Genomic DNA, 6,000 nt, shown 5'->3' with positions numbered 1-6,000 from the left:
TGTGTCTGTGATCTACACCACAGCTCATGGCAACATAGGATCCTTAACCCACTGAGCAAGGTCAGGGATTGAACCTGCGTCCTCAGGGATGCTAGTCAGATTTGTTTCCACTGAGCCACAATGGGAACTCCCCAAATACACTTTGAATGTCTTTTCCTTTTTGGTAAATCTTTATCCAGCTCCAGTAGTACCCATTGCTTTGCCTCTGTCCCCATCGTGCCTTATATATACCTGACACAAGGTCCTTACCATGATACTGTGTGCTTATTCCTATCTACAGCTGTTTTTCCACTAGACAATTCATTCTAAAAAATGACATTTTTTTTCTTTGTGGAAAGACCATGGTGTGCCCAAGACTTCTGTGAATTCTCAGCTTCACTTCTGGTCCCGATTTCCTGCCCATACTGAGTTTGATTAAAAATCACCTTGCCCTCTGGCATGTTCTTTCCTGAATTGCACAGGGAACAGAGCAAAAAGAGTTTATCGTGTATTTATATTCCTTCTATTTAGCAGAGTGCCAGACACAGAACTATTTTTCAATTTGTGTTGTGTGGATACAGCACTCAGGTCCAGTTGATAGAATGTGGAGCCCACTCTTACTCAATTCAGTCATAGCTATAAGACGTTTCATCACATGAACTCACAGCACAGATTTAGAAGAGGTATTTAAATGTAAGTAGTATATAAGCACATCACTAAGACTATTTTAAGAATAGTTACATGATTGATGCTTTAAATAATTCATACTTACTAAGAATGAGTATATGTATATACCATCTCCTGAACATTGATATTTGTTAAAAAAGTTGATACTTTCTCTTATCTCTCTAGTGTGATATTTACTTTGCAACATGTTTATGATTGTCCCATCTGTATTAAGTTTAACTTCAAAAATATCTGGTGTCTGTTCTGTATCCAACTCCAGGAGAAAACTGCTCTGTACTACTATCATCCATTATTATTATTACGTTTTCTGCAATGCATTATACCATGTGCAACTAATATTTTAGAATTATAGGGAAGCATCTGCTTCTGTTTTAATGTCTTGATAAAAGCGTTGTAAATATTGTAGCTGTGTAAGATTCTTTCCTTTAAAGAATCTGTTTCATATCACCTGGAAACTATCTTAATTCTTAAATCCTTCACCCAGATGTTGCCTCTAGTAGATGGAGTGCATAACTTTTAATCAACTTCTTTGTTAATTAGTGAGGGAAAATATGCAGCTTTACATTTTCACAAAGTGGTGTTAGAATTCTAAGATAAATAAAGCGCCATATAACATTTACTCACGTATCGTACAATTAACCTTTTAGAACATAGTGTTCATATTCATTTGATCACTCAAGGCAGGAAAATTACTTACAAGGCAGAAAGAACTGGTTAGGGCCAGCAGAGCGTACTGTCCACAGGGCCATCATGTGACTTTATGCAGGGAGCCCTGTCTTTTGGAGAGCTTCCTCCTGAGTGATTGCCTCCTCACGCCCCTTTCACTCAGCGATAATCACTGTAAACAAGCTTATGGGGACAGCTGGAGAGCTGCCCTTTCTCCATTAAGACATACATCCCAGTGGGAACAGGGAGTAGTTAAGGATGTAGCAATAAACTCAAGTTGGGTTATATTCAGTTTGTTGCTTTCAGGTTGGGGTTTAGGGGCTAAGGGTTAATTTACAGTGCTTTTTCCTGGAAAACCTTATTTTCACAGAATGTAAGAGCTGGAAGTGGACCTAGATATCTAGTTTGATAATCTTCATTGGGTGGGTCAAAAAAAAAAGTTTCATAAATGTTAACCATGTAACTCCAGGAGAAAATAATCTAGAGAAGATTAACACACACTGTCATTTCACCCTTTGTAGGAAGACTATCGGGGTGCCTGAGATTTTTGTGATCAGATTCACTTCTGGCTCCTGCTTCCTGCCCATACTGACTTGGATGAGAAGTCAACTCACATGTGTGCTTCTAAATCACACAGGACTTAATCATTTTTCTTACTTTTTCCATGAAACAGTAATATCTCCAACCTCCTGCCATTCAGTTCAGCCCTGCTCTTTCCTTTGTCCCCAAATTCCTATTTTATTTTCATGCTGGTATGTTAATTCTTCTTGTACTTGCCTTCTTCCTCACACGGCATATTATTATTATTATTATTATTGTTATTATTATTATTACAGACAAAGTAGTCCCCTCATACACTAGAAGGTGTCTGGTGCCAGCTATAAGGAGTGTTAATATAAGCCACAAATAAAGATAGAAATACAATTAATTTCAATTAATGTTTATTTTTAAGTGAATTTACACCTAAGGTTATAGCTATCCCTTTCCATTCAAAGTTAAGAAACAGAATGTATATGTATGTATAAATGGGTCACTTTGCTGTACAGCAGAAATTGACAGAACACTGTAAATCAACTATAATTTTTTTTCAAAAAAGGTCGCTTTTCTTATACATGGATTGTTTATTCCTCTGTTTATGTGTGGCAGATATTCATCTGGTGAAAACAGAACTCTGGTTAAATTCTGACTTTCTGTGAATGTTCTTGAAAGACTGAATATAGGTGGTAGAAAGTACCCAGCTGTACTGAGTGATTTCTCACTAACTCATGACTCTGTGTGCCCTCGGCACTGACTGTTATTGGACTTTGTTTCCTAGTCATTGACTCTTCTACTCTCTGAGGTGGCTGTTTTACTCTCTCCTCTCTCCTAAACATTTCCCCTCTCTTTTCTCAGTTGATGAATCTGCCTCCTGTTTCACTGAAAAAACAAAGGCAAGTAGAAGAGCTAGTTCTCATCTCTACATATACCACCCAATCAACCAGTCTACATGCTTCAGTACCCATAAACCTCGGCTGTCCCTCTTGATAATACAGACAAATGCTTTATGCTCATACCTAAGGCCAGCCCTTCCACTTGTGCACTGATGTAACCTCAGCACTCAGAGCCGTGCTTGGGGCATAACGGGTTTGCAATAAACACATATAAATGAATGAATGCATGCCACTCTTTTCTTGGTTGACTTAGATTCAAGGGCTGGCCAGTGAGTAAGAGGTTGAGCTTTAAGAGTGTTGTTTCTGTGACCTCTATATCACTGTGTTGAGGCTTTCATGCTTCCTCTGTGGGTTCAGATTGGATGTGGCTGCCATGTACCTGAATTCTCTTTGGTTGCAAAAAAGTTCTGAGGACTCTACTAAGGGATGAAGATAGAACAGGTAACATGGCGATAGCTCTGTTGTCAAAAAATTTGTGGAGTATTATTCTTTTCAAAGTATATTTGACAGGGTTTCAGATATTTTGAGTCTTTCCCTGAGTTTCCTAATTAATTAAAGTATCAAATTAAGCAAATATAGATGGATATTTTCTCTTTCTACTTGTCTGATTGCCTTTTCTTATAGCTTACTTATTTGATTTGATGAGTATTGTTTTTCTTTACAATGCCTTTATTGCTCTTTTACCTGAATTCCAACCACTGCAGCTGCTTTCCCACTGTACTTTACCCCATGTTGTGTAATTAAGCTGCCCATTTTCCTGTAATTAAGAAGGTTAAAGAATTGATTGTAATCATCACTCTCTGAGGAAAAGCAGCAGGGATAAAATTATGGATGATCTTTTTTTTTTTTTTTAAAAAACTAAACATGTTTAATATATGTTTCTTTCAAGTGGATTTCAGGATTACAGAATAGAGTTTCTTACCCATCCCCAGGCTTTTTGGCAGAATAGGAAACTATCTTATTCAAATGGTTATTCCCTTCAGTTGTTTTAAAAGAGGAGAATATTTGTTTCTTTCTCTCTTGGTTATATGTTTTTTAAATTTACATGTTTATAGATTTTTTTTTTCTGTCTTACCTGGCTCCTTTATGCAGAAATTTAAGATCAAGCTTTCATCAAATATAACACTAATCTTATTTATTTCATCTATCTGACTTCCTTTCTTTAGTCTATATGATTTTATTTCTCTGAAACTTTCCTTTTGGGCCTTTTTCTTAAAAATTTCTTTTTCATTATTTTTTAATAAGTGTAACTATCAAATAGCAAACTTACACTCTGTATATAATACCAAATAAAATTTTTACTTGGGCCAAATATAGCAGATAAATTACCTTTCCCTCCCCAATTTTTTAAAGTAAAGTTTACTTAAATGACCTAGGAAAGGTGTTATAATGTCTAGAATGTTCTTACTGTATTAAAGGGTTTACCATTATGTAAGAAATATAGATTTAAACACATAAATATGATCATGGAAATGGACTTTAGAATCTGTTGCTAAATTGCTGGTTCATCTCTTAAATATACAGTTTACTAGAAAGATAATATATGTACATAAAATGATAGATTATCAGAATTTGACTATGCACTGAATTATGTGTTATGGTGTATTAGAAGCCTTTACATCAAGAAAACACTAGGGTGGGCTTGAGTATTGGGAAAGTAATCATGTTACAGGTAAGAGACTAGCCTTAAAAAAAGGAGTAGGATTTATCTGGAAAAAAGAGAGAAGATATTATAGATTAGAGAAATTCCTGATAGAGACAAAGCGTCTTGGCATTAATAAACCATATGAAGATACTTAGAATATTGGCTAATGTCTGCTGGAAAGGGCAAGGTTATTCTTTGCATTAATTAGGGTTCTCCAGAGAAATAGAACCAATAGTATGTATGTATGTATGTATGTATGTATCTATGAGGAGGTTTATTGTACGAATTGTTTCATGCAATTATGGAGGCCAAGAAGCACTACTATTTACTGAAGGACCAGGAAAACTAGTGGTATAATTCAGTCTGCTTTGAAAGGCCCGAGAAGTAAGCTATGGAAGTGGGGGGATGGGAATTTCTCTAATCTTGGTCCTGATCTGAAGGCCCAATTACCAGGAGCGCCAATGTCCAAAGGCAGGAGGAGATGGGCATTCCCAGCTTAAATAAAGAGCAAATTTGACCTTCCTCCGTCTTTTTATTCTATTCAGGCTCTCACTGAATTGGACGGAGCTCACCTGTGCATTAGTAAAGACCTTTACTCAGTTACCAATGCAAATGCTAATCTCTTCTTGAAACACAGACACATCTAGCAATAATGCTTTATCAGCAACCTTAGCACCTTTTAGCCCAGTTGACACAGGCAAGTAACCATCATCACACTATTAGGAAAAGAAATGTTTAGCAAATCCCTCCCCAAATAATGGCTTTTCTGGTCATTTCAGGAAATAATTGGGTGTTTTGAAGAGCAAAACACTTGACTAATTCTTTGTTTACTTGGCTCACTTATGGCTCCTTTTTAGCCATCTGTCCATACCCAGTCTTAAACAGATATGCTTTCGTATGTATTTTCTCTAGATATAGTAATAATTGCAATAAAAGTGATAATAGCTGCAAGTACCTATGCTTAATAGGGTCAGTCTCTTAGAATCACCTTACAACATAAGTGCAGTTTTTATTCCCATTTTATGCATAAGGCAAGTTGAGGCACTAAGAGGATACACAGGAGCTTTTTCAATGTTATAGACTTATAATTAACAAAGCTGAGATCTGAGTCCTAATTTTATTCTAGTCCCAGAGATTGTGCTCTGAATCTTATTCAGAGCTTGAACCCTGAACTTAGTCACTTAGGCACTTTCATTAAGCATCTTCTAAGTGCTAGATATTGTGGGGCTAAACAAATGCAAGATTTGGCTCTTCCTTTAAAGGGCTGACCACTTGTTGCTAAATTGTGAGGGATGGATTCATAGACTTTAGCTATTGAGAAGAGATGATTAATGAGATCAGGGAAAGTCATTGAGGTCTGGACTGAGGTTCAGAGAGGAGCTGAATGAATCCACTGGAATAAAAGAGGGAGAAAGTTTACTCAATGGGAGTGAATATTCAGAGGTGGTGTATAGTTTTCTAGGGCTGTTAGAACAAAATACCACGAACTTGGTGTCTTAAAACAACTGAAATGTATTCTTTTATAGTTGAGGAGGCTAAAAGTCTGAAATTAAGGTTTGGGTAGAGCCCCACTCCCTCTAAAACCTCGGGGAA

The sequence above is a fragment of the Sus scrofa genome, chromosome 13 (genome assembly GCF_054392235.1).
Source record: "Sus scrofa isolate SSC_HxYL_T2T_F1_AM1 chromosome 13, Sscrofa_HxYL_maternal_Yorkshire_Landrace_v2.0, whole genome shotgun sequence".
NCBI classification, from domain to species: domain Eukaryota; kingdom Metazoa; phylum Chordata; class Mammalia; order Artiodactyla; family Suidae; genus Sus; species Sus scrofa.
Note: the sequence above shows the minus strand (reverse complement) of the source record.